Genomic DNA, 11,733 nt, shown 5'->3' with positions numbered 1-11,733 from the left:
CCAATATCCCCACCTTAATTCTACTTCGGGACTTCGTATCGAGCATAGCTATATAAAACAGAAATTTAGGCAAGTTGATTAGCAAGCCGAAACTGCACTCAAACGTACATCAATGGCAAGAGAGCTGATCTATGAATCAGCAGTTGGTCCCACAACTACTCAGGAGGCAGGTGCTCATGTCACACCTGTAGCAGCAGTTTGGAATTAAGTGAGACAGAATATTGACACATGGGAGTCAGCGAAGTATAAAAATATGAATACAAAGCAGGTGGGGATAATACCAAAATAGTTCATCTAAAAATAGTCCAATGCCATCCAGTGGCCAACCCTATTAGGTTTCCTGTTCTTTTGAGTTCACAGTTTGTTTGTAGCCAATGTTGGAAGAGAAGAGGGTCTTCTTTGCGATCTTTATACTCAGCCACATTCTGGCCCATCCTCCACAGCTGAGCCCAAGAACTTATTTTTATTTATTAATTTTTGGCTGTGCTGGGTCTTTGTTGTTGCATGGGCCTTTCTCCAGTTGCAGAGAGTAGGGGACTACTCTCTAGCTGCAGCGTGTGGGCTTCTTATTCTGGTGGCTTTTCTCATTGCAGAGCCCAGGCTCTAGGGGGCTCGAGCTTCAGCAGTTCTGGCTCCACAGTAGTCTCGGCTCCTGGGCTCTAGAGCACAGGCTCAGTAGTTGTGGTACACAGACTTAGCTGATCCGAGGTATGTGGGATCTTTCCAATCAGAGATCAAACCCGTGTCTCCAGCATTGGCAGGTGGATTCTTTACCAATGAGCCACCAAAGAAGCCCCCCAAGAATTTATTTTTAGAGACCAGGAAGAAAACGTTGAGCATGGAGCTTTCAGGAGCTGGAAAGGTTTGGAGTGATTTAGAAGGAAAGTTAGTAAGTCTTTTAAATCCTCCTTTAGATTCATCTCCCTTCAAACAAAGTTAAAACTGCAGTGAACCATCCATAAAATTCCCTAACATTTGGCGTCTCCTGTGTGCCAGGCCTGCACACAGCTGGATGCAGAAAATGTAAAGAAGCGTGAAGCAAGGTCCAGAGTAGAGAAGGTCATATCACACTCAGCAGTAACCTAGGGTCCTGGGAAGCAAAATCCATCCTCAGAGCTCATTCAAGAGTCTGGCAAAAGCGCAGCTGTCCAGAGCCACTCTCACCAAAAACTTCCCGTACCAGAGTGTCTCTAGCCAACACATGAGCCACAGTTTTGCAAGAAGCCCACTGCCTCTGCTGAGCATAAAAAGCCAAGAAACCTGATGTGGTCCCCAGAACACCAATGAGGTCTCCCTATGAAGAAGGAAGTCGCAACCTCATAGGGCCCTTTGCCCTTTGAGAAAAAAGAGGGTGAACCCACAGCCTCTGTTTCCCTTCTAGGTACTTAATTTCTTTTTTTCTAACAATCATGTTTTTGAGACAGCAATATGGTGCCATAGGAAGGAAACTAGGGCAAGGGATCACAAAATCTGTACCTAATTAACTCTGTGTGATTGGCCAAGCAATTTTAGTCTATGTCCTAGTTCTCTCATCAGAAATACAGGACAAATAATATCTTCCCTACCACCTTGAATATTTTTAATGAGGAGCACATAAAAATAGGCAGAAGCAGCCTTGGAAAAGCATGTGTAAGAAAGAGCTGCACTATTCATGAAATGTAAATGAGGATGGGAGGCATGAGGGTGGCACCACCCATGTCAACCAGCAGTGAAGTCATTACCACCTCCCCTCTGCCAAGCTTGATGTACTCAGCACTAAAGAAGCAGGAAGATTAGTGTCTGAATCCCCCCCAAAATGAAGACTGTGGCTTCCTGCCTACACCCACAGGTGCTATTAATTCCACAAGAATTGGAATTTATCCCCCTCTAACCCTCCATCTCCATTCTCTCTAGATGGATAAATGACAGATGATACATAGATGATAAATAGATAGATGATATGTGTCAGTTGCTTAGTCATGCCCAACTGTTTGTGACCCCATGGACTGTAGCCCACCAGGTTCCTCTGTCCATTGAATTCTCCAGGCAAGAATACTGGAGCGGGTTGCCATTCCCTTCTCCATGGGATCTTCCCAACCCAGGGATCGAACCCGGGTCTCCCACATTGCAAGCAGATTCTTTACCATCTGAGCCACCAGGGAAGCCCCAGAGAGACAGAGGACAGAAAGATAGATAGGGAGATAGAAAGAGAGAAATAGGACACTTCCAGCTGCAGGTAACCAGATAACCCATCTAGAAGTGGCTTAAACAATAAAAAATTTAGAAAATTCTCATACAATTTCCTGTTCCAAGGCTCCTTAATTTAGTGGCAGAGGGGCTGGCTTATGTACTCAGACTTATTGCCATCGGGCTGCACAAGGGTCTCTTCAGCATTACACAGCACTTTCTCTCCCTACTACATCCAAAAGCAGGAGGGAAGAGTTTTCTTAAATGCCTCTTTTGATTAGGCCAGAAGATATCCCAAATGCTCCCCTCTTCACACACAACATGCCCAACATAGAACCAGCTGCAAAAGAGTCTGGAAAGATTTTCAACTTCTCTAGCGGGAGTGGGGACTGGCAGCAAGGAAGACATGGGAGGCAAGGGTGAAGGGAGTGGTGCAGAAGAAACAGCTGTAAGATAGGCAAGAGTGCTCAGGTGCAGAGGAGGAAGTTCATTCTCACTAAACAAAGCAGAAGAAGTTTGTTTCAGGGTATTTTGTTTGTTTGTTTTGTTTCAGGGTATTAATTGGCCAACAAAATCGGGCTGAAGAAGTAGATTCTGGAGTGAGTCTTCAGAAAAAAGGCCTAAAGTCACCTGCAGAACTGAGCGGCCAAGAAAACCTGGTCAGTGCTCAGAAAGCCAAAGGTTCTGGAACCACACTGCCATGGATGGCCAAGTCAGGAAGCCAGGGGACTGCTGGCAGCTCCTTGACTACCTGGTGTCTGCTGTGGACCACACCAGCTCAATAAATGGCCCACGCCACCTCTTGACACCCACAAGGCCAAGAACTGGGTGCTGACATCTCCATTATGGATACTACAGGAAAACCAAGCACCTTTCCAACTGAATTTCCTGGCAGAATCTTGGCCCTATCTCAACTCAGTGGTCCAACTTTATAACAGAGCATAGGAGGTACTCACAGACTCACTGAGATTAGTCCCCCACGTCCTTAAGGGTTAACTACTCACACTGAAGTGAGAAAGTCCAGAGACATGGAGACACGTGAACAGCTGAAGCAAGGGCGGCAGCATGAACAGCTGCAGGCTTTGATTTTTTTTTCCTCCACTGACATAAAACCACTCCTGTTGTGAATCCCCGACTGGCTGGGGATTTGTTCATTTTGTTTGGAAAGGTTACAGGGTCTTAACATTTTCCTTGGGGATTCCATTTAAAAGTTATAATAATGTCAGAATATAATTTTACATGTTAAATATAAACATTTTACCTTTTGCATTTTTGGACAAATATACATATTTTTTAATCGATCAAATAAACTAATTAATAAGAACTTATACACTTGTCTTCCTGTCTAGTATTGAAGATGCTGCACATATGAAGAGCTCAGCATATTCAAGCTGCTTCTTTTTGAACCACTGCCTGGATGAGGAGAGACAAGGAAACCAAGGAGTCTGACTGTCCTCAGCCTGCAATGCATGACAGGACAAGGGGACCCTCGCTTGGAGCATCAGCTCATGAGGACCCTGTGATGTGTCACCAGATCCCACTTTGGAACTGGAAAGCTGATTCCCCAGATGGTGGGAAGATTATCAGCTGTCAGGTCTCAGCTGTCAACCCTCCTTGGAAATTATCTTGGTCGAAGTTTACTGCCTCACCAAGGTTACAGCACTTTCCCCAAAGACAGCTCATATCCAGTGATAGATCAATCTAGGAAAGAAAGGCCAGGCTCCCTGGGCCTGCCTGGGATAACCAAGGGGCCCTCCCAGCTCCAGAGCTTGCTGTGGGTGAGTGAAGGCCTTCACTGAGCAGACACCACAGTCCAGCTTCGCCTCTACCCATTCCTGCTCCTTCCACCCCCTCCCCCTCCCCTCCACCCCTCCTCCTCCCCTCCATCCCTACCCCCTCCCCTCCATCCCCTCCCTTTCCCTTCCACAGGGGTTGTTGCTATTGTTCACTGGCTCAGTCATGTCTCCTGTTTGCCACCCCATGGACTGCAGCATGCCAGACCTCCCTATCCTTCACCATCTCCGGAAGCTTTCTCAAACTTATGTCCATTGAGTCAGTGATGCCATGCAACTATCTAGTCCTCTGTCGTCCCCTTCTCCTCCTGCCTTCAATCTTTCCCTGCATCAGGGTCTTTTCTAATGAGGTGGCTCTTCGCATCAGGTGACAAAAGTATTGGAGCTTCAGCTTCCACATCAGTTCTTCCAATGAATATTCAGGATTGATTTCCTTTAGGATTGGCTGGTTTGATCTCCTTGCAGTCCAAGGGACTCTCAAGAGTCTTCTCCAACACCACAGTTCAAAAGCATCAATTCTTTGGTGCCCAGCACAGGGGTGGACCCACCCAATGGCACTGCCCAGTCAACAACCTGGCCTCTAATCTCCATCTGAGTCAGCTTCCCAGTAGCCCCACCCAGCCCCTGCAGCACTGCAGTCTGGGGCTGAGCTTCTAGACTGTGGGATTTAACCAGATATAATAGGAAAAGAGGGCTTCTCTGGTTGCTCAGACAGTAAAAAATCTGCCTGCAGTGCAAGAGACCTGAATTCATTTCCTGAGTTGGGAAGATCCCCTGGAGGAGTGCATGGCAACCCACCCCAGTATTCTTGCCTGGAGAATGCCATGGACAGAGGAGCCTGGCAGGCTACAGTGCGCGGGGTGACAGAGAGTCGGACACAACGAGCGACTAAGCACAGCACAGCACAACAAGAAAAGATGCCAAGCCAATTTCCAGATTGCTCTGCAGCATCTAGCCCTCCTGCCCACTCCTTGGCCCATCTTCTTGCGGAAATAAAATTATCCTTCATGGTCCAGCTTCATAGCCCCCCTTCTCCATGCAAACTCTCTGAACCCCAGAAGCCGAGGTCTCTCCCTCCCACCCTTTCGGCAGGCATCATCTGCTTGCATTTCCTAGTTGTTTTGTGCTCAGTTTCGGCCACTGAGCCAGGGTCCTGATCTCGAAAATGGGAACAGTGATACCGCAGAGGATTAAATAAGCAAACAGATGTGTGACACCTGCACCAGCACCTGGTCCCCACAAAGAGCTCACCATGCCGATTCCCTCTCTGTTCCTCCTGAATGGCCAGTCTCCTCACAAAAGGATATTTGTTCTCTCTCTGCTCTTTCAGGGAGGAGGGGAGCAGCAGGAGCCCCCTTGAGGGTGACAGACTCCCCACACACTGCCTTCCGTGGGGGCTTGGCTATTTGCAAACAGAGGACTGATATCACTCGTGGCTTTGAAGATACAAAGGACTCACACAGGTACCCCTAAGTGGTCACACTACAGTCAGCATGCCCTAGAACATCTAAATCTCTGTCTATTTTTAGGATCAGAGTTCATTTTCTGGTTTGGTATGAGTTGCCAAAATGGTGGTGGAAGTCTATAGTGGATGGTGTTTCACTCTTGGTTACTGGGCTGGCCAAAAGTTCATTGGGTTTTGTTAGGGGAAGCACACTGACTGAAACCACCCTCCCCAGCCAGGTACCATAATAACCATCTGCATGAGTTATTTTATGACAGGAGGCCCTGCTAAGGAACACAAAAGTAATAAGCCACCACTGAGGTGTTCACTGGAAGGACTGATGCTGAAGCTGAAACTCCAATATTTTGGCCATCTGATGCGAAGAGCTGACTCATTTGAAAAGACCCTGATGTTGGGAAAGATTGAAGACAGGAGGAGAAGAGGACGACAGAGGATGAGATGGTTAGATGGCATCACCGACTCAATAGACATGAGTTTGGGTAAACTCCGGGAGTTGGTGATGGACAGGGAGGCTTGGTGTGCTGTGGTTCATGGGGTCACAAAGAGTTGGACATGACTGAGCGACTGAACTGAACTGAACTGACTGAAGCAGAAGAGTTCGGGAAAGGTCAAAAGGAGATGCCACATGTCTTTCCACCTCCCAGAATCTTCGCTGGCCTCCATCTTGGCTGAGCAATGCATGCGCTCCAGGAAGAACCCTAAGTCAGAATGATTGGCCAAAGACAACCCAGAAACTAATCCCATCACCATAAAACCCAAGACTTTGAGCCACATGGTAGACTAGTCCTCCTGGGTTCCCGTACCCTACTGGTAAAATGTCTTGCTTTGTCAGCACAAGTGTCTCCTCAGACAATTCATTTCCAAGTGTTGGGTAAGAGCCCATTCCTGGGCCCTGGAAGGGGTCCCCCTTCCTGCAACAGTTTTTTTTTTTTGTAAGATGTTTGGATATACATCCAAAGGGCTTGAAGGCAGAGACTCAAGCAATTACTTGTGTACCAGTGTTCTCAGCAGTAATAATCACAAGAGCCAAAATGTGGGAAAAAAAAACCCAGGGCCCATCAACAGATGGTTGGATAAACAGAATGGGGCATACCCACACAATGAAATAGCACTCAGCCATAAAAAGGAATGAAGTTCTGACACATGCTACAACGTGAATGAATCTTTTCTATATGGAATAGGCCAGACATAAAAGGACAAACATTGCATGATTCCACTTACATGAAATATCTTTATAAGGCAACTTCATAGAGACAGAAAGTAGATGAGAGGTTACCAGGGGCTGGGGAGGAAGAGGGAATGTGGAGTTATTGTTTAAAGGTCACAGAGTTTCAGTTTGAGATGATAAAAATGTTTTGGAAATAGTGGTGATGGTTCTTCAGCTTGTGAATTATATCAATCTCACTGAATTGTACACTTAAAAATAGTTAAAATAGTTTTATGTTCTACGTTTTACTGAAGCAGGAGGGAAGGGGGCAGGGCACACTTTTTGAGAGAAAGACATAGCCCAAGGACACAGCATAAATTTATTAGAATCAAATGGGTCCAAGATGACAGACAAGTCAACTTTGACTAGACCTTGATCCTCAGTATATGCTCACTGTAATATGGTGGCTCAGACAGTAAAGAATCTTCCTGCAATGCAGGAGATCTGGGTTCAATCCCTCGGTCAGGAAGATCCCCTGGAGAAGAGAATGGCTACCCACTCCAGTATTCCTACCTCGAGCATTCCTTGGACTGAGGAGACTAATAGACTACAGTCGATGGGGTTGCAAAGAGTCGGACACAGCTAAGCAACTTTCACTTTCAAGCTAAATGACACACCCAGAGGCTCCGTGACAGTTCCAAGGCCAACCATCAAAGACCAAAAAGTAGGTGGTGGCCCAAATCCTGGAATTCTCCATCCCTTCCCCCAAAATAGTTGAAATAATCCTGCCACCCATTATAAACTTCAGTCAGTTCACTTCAGTCACTCAGTCATGTCCAATTCTTTGTGACCCCATGGACTCAGCATGCCAGGCTTCCCTGTCCTTCACCAAATCCCAGGGCTTGCTCAAACTCATGTCCATCAAGTCAGTGATGCCATCCAACCATGTCATCCTCTGTCGGCCCCTTCTTCTCCTGCCTTCAATCTTTCTCAGCATCAGGGTCTTTTCCAAGGAGTCAGTTCTTCACATCAGGTGGCCAAAGCATTGGAGTTTCAGCTTCAGCATCAGTCCTTCCAATGAATATTCAGGACTGATTTCCTTTAGGATGGACTGGTTGGATCTCCTTGCAGTCCAAGGGACTCTCAAGAGTCTTCTCCAACACCACAGTTCAAAAGCATCAATTCTTTGGTACTCAGCTTTCTTTATAGTCCAGCTCTCACATCCATACATGATTACTGGGAAAACCATAGGTTTGACTAGATGGACCTTTGTCAGAAAAGTATTGTCTCTGCTTTCTAATATGCTGTCTAGGTTTGTCATAGCTTTTCTTCCAAGGAGCAAGCGTCTTTTAATTTCATGGCTGCAGTCACCATCTGCAGTGATTTTGAAGCCCCCCAAAATAAAGTCTGTCACTGTTTCCATTGTTTCCCCATCTATTTGCCCTGAAGTGATGGGACAGGATGCCATGATCTTATTTTTCCGAATGTTGAGCTTTAAGCCAGCTTTTTCACCCTGTTCTTTCACTTTCATCAAGAGGGTCTTTAGTTCCTCTTTGTTTTCTGCCATAAGGGTGGTGTCATCTGCATATCTGAGGTTACTGATATTTCTCCCGTCAACCTTGATTCCAGCTTGTGCTTCATCCAGCCCAGCATTTTGAATGATGTACTCTGTATATAAGTTAAATAAGCAGGGTGACAATGAAATTACCCAGCCCATAAAAGCTAACCACGCCACATTTTGAGGCCCCATTCACCCTCTCTGATGGCCCACACTCTATCTGTGAAGCGTGTTTCTCTCTGAATAAATCCACTTCTAACCTGTTATTTTGTCTCTCACTAAATTCTTTCTGAGATGAAACATCAAGAACCTGAGCTTCATTTGGTCCTAAAACCAGGTCTACAATCTCAATTGGAAGAACACAGGTTTGAGTCCCAGCCACAAGGGTTCAGGTCCCAGCACATGGGTTCAAGTCCCTATCTGAGGTAAACAGTTTCTTTACCACAATTTTTAAAAATATTGTAATATATTGGAAACCATTGGGTTGTATTTGAAAAGGGTGAACTGTATAACATATGAATTACATCTCAATAAAACTTTTTGAAAAATATATATTTACTATAATTTATTCTGAGGCAAATTCAACAAGCTGTATAAAGTAAAAAAAATAAATAAATAAAAAATAAAAAAACCAATCTATAACTGGACAAGAGATATGAATTTTCAGGTACAGCTCCCCTCAACTTTCCTCCCCCTGATACCCAGAGCCACTCTGCCACTTCAGGAATCTGGATTTGTTGCAGACAATGTTCTCCCAGGATCTCAGTCATTTCATCTGGCAGCTAAAGACCCTACCCCAGGGTAGGGCAGGCCAGGAACAGTTGCTGTTGGTGTTCATCTTGCTCATGCCTTTGGAACAGAGAAGGGCTAATCCTTGGAGAGGCTGGCTTCTGGGTATGGTTGGGGCTGGGGGCTGGGACCAGAAGAGTTAGGAAGCACTCACTCCCATCAGGATTTGGAGTCTGCTGGGCTAGCTGTGGAGCATTTTTGCACTGGGATGTAAGAACATTTATGTTTTATATGTCCACATCCCTTCTCTCAATTAACATCAGGCTCCACACCATCACCACCATCGTACTCAACCGCAGACCTCAGGTCTTGGGGCACACACTTCTCTCATAGCATTCATACTGTTGATGTGATCTAATGTAAATAATCATTAGATCTCAATCTGCAGCATACAGGAGTCATGAACTCAGATGGCTGGAAGGTGCAGATAGGAAACCCAGGTGAATGAAGCAAGCTCCGGGGGAATGTGGCAAACAGGCCAGGGACTAGGACAGCTGTGGGGATAATTGCTAGTTCCGGCTGGTTGCTGCTATGGGGAAAGTGGGTCTTGGGTTATGACCTCTTCTGAATTTTCAAGAAAAGTCAGAATAAGGTTTTTAAGGCAAAACTTCTTAATATTTATTTCATTGTTGATAACTATCTCAATTTTTTTTAAAAAAAGAAAATTTAAGTCACCTTCCAAGTCTAATAATACATATCTGCAGCCTGGATATAGCCTATGACCTGCTAATTTTCAACATCAGTTTATAGCATAATCATGGTGACCAGGAAATGGCACTGTGCTTGTAGTAAGAAAACCAATATCTGCACATGGGCCAAAGGAGAACCCAGTACTGAGAGGCTGCCTGCTTTAGTTTACTACTAATAGATAAACATTGTGCTGCAATTTATTTTGATTTTGTGGATACTTTTAACTATCTTGCTTCAACTTCATATTGATTATCCTAACAATGGTTATAATGAGGATGGTCGAAGGAACCACTGGTTTGGGTTCGAGACCACATGAGGATTCTCAGGAAAGCAGCATTCCCTAAGCACTGAGCAGAATGTGGAGCCCTTAGACATCACACCCTGGACCACTGACCACCTTGCCTATCCCAGGAATGCATTTTAGGGGCAGGTCAAGAGCTTCAGGTAGATATAATCACTTGTCAGAGCCACAGTTTCCCAGACTATGAAAGGGGAACACGAATGCCCACAGAGTCTTGGGAGGATTAAATGAGATATTTACAGATATGTAAAGCATTTGGCCTCTTCCCAGAAAAGGCTCAGGCTTCCCTGATAACTCAGTTGGTAAAGAATCTGCCTGCAAGGCAGGAGATCTGGGTTTGATTCCTGGGTCAGGAAGATCCCCTGGAGAAGGGAAAGGCTACCCACTCCCGTCTTCTGGCCTGGAGAATTCCATAGACTGTATAGTCCACAGGGTCGCAAAGAGTCAGACACCAGTGAGCGACTTACACTTCCAGCAAAGGCTAAAGCTGTCCCACCCCTCCCTACACGGCTTCACCATGCTTCGTACTTACTCACCAGGTTTAATCTAAATACGCAGCTCTCTTTGCTGCATCTACTGTGAGAATGAAGACCATTCACAACAGTTAAACTGTCAACATGCCAGAAAACATCAACATCCCTCTGAAGAGAAGCACAACTACTGTGACGGGCCCCGGAGGGTCCCTGCAGAGGGAGTTCAATGACATCAATGTAGAATTCAGTCTCTTTGTGAAGAAAAAGCAGCAGCTCCAGGTTGACAGATGGTGGGGCACTATCCAACAGAAAGGGACTGGCTGTTGTTTGCACTCTGTAGCCATGGACGGAACACAATCAAGGGTGCTACGCTGGGCTTTTGTTACCAGGTGACGTCTGTGTATACTCCTCCAACGACGTCATTTCCAAAATTTCTTGGACACAAAATACATACAGGGTTTAGATGAAGCCAGGTGTTGCTTGTTAAGTATCTCAAGCCCATAAAGATGAGTTAATTCTGGAAGGAAACAACATTGAACTTACATCAAATTCAGCTGCTTTGATTCAGCAAGCCATGGTTGCTTAAAAGCAAAGACATTAGAAAAATTCTGGATGGCTTCTATGTGTCTGAGAAAGGAGCTGTTCCCCAGGGTGATTAAGAAGATCTAAGTAGTTGAGTTCAAACCAGTCAATCCTAAAGGAAATCAGTCCTGCATATTCACTGAAAGGACTGATGCTGAAGCTGAAGCTCCAATACCCTGGCCACCTGAGATGAAGAGCTGACTCATTGGAAAAGACCGTGAAGCCGGGAAAGAGTGAGGGCAGAAGGAGAAGGGGGCAGCAGAGGATGAGATGATTGGATGGCATCATTGACTGAGTGGACATGAGTTTGAACAAACTCTGGGAGATAGAGAAGGATAGGGAAGCCTGGCGTGCTGCAGTCCATGGGGTCGCAAACATTCACACAAGATTTAGTGACTGAACAACAACAAAGTTGTCCAACTACAGGCACAACCAAATGCCAGATGATTCCTCAGACCTATCTGTGATATTGAATATTTTAAAGATGAAAGAAAAGCCTTGTATTGAAAAATATTCATCTAGATAGACAGATGTGTGGTGCTTGCCAAACCTGAGCTCCATATTCAGTGGTCGATCCTCTTTTCCATCATGCCACACAGCATGTGGGATTCCCCAACCAGCAGCTGAACCTCTGCCCATAGCAGTAGAAGTGCAGAGTCTTAACCACTGGACCGCCAGGAAGTCCAGATCCTCATAACTTGATAGCAGATTCTTTTTTTAGACAAACTGTATAAGGTCTCAACATAGTCATGGTTATGGTATTCTTTGT

At 45.5% G+C, this 11,733-nt stretch overlaps 1 pseudogene; it reads left to right on the top strand.

The window, feature by feature from the left end:
* Positions 1–10,493: 10,493 nt before the first annotated feature.
* On the top strand, positions 10,494–11,041 carry LOC133065333 (large ribosomal subunit protein uL6-like; annotated as a pseudogene).
* The last annotated feature ends 692 nt before the right edge of the window (positions 11,042–11,733 follow it).

Source organism: Dama dama, chromosome 11, assembly GCF_033118175.1.
Source record: "Dama dama isolate Ldn47 chromosome 11, ASM3311817v1, whole genome shotgun sequence".
NCBI classification, from domain to species: Eukaryota; Metazoa; Chordata; class Mammalia; order Artiodactyla; family Cervidae; genus Dama; species Dama dama.
Note: the sequence above shows the minus strand (reverse complement) of the source record. Positions and strands in the feature narration are given on the sequence as shown.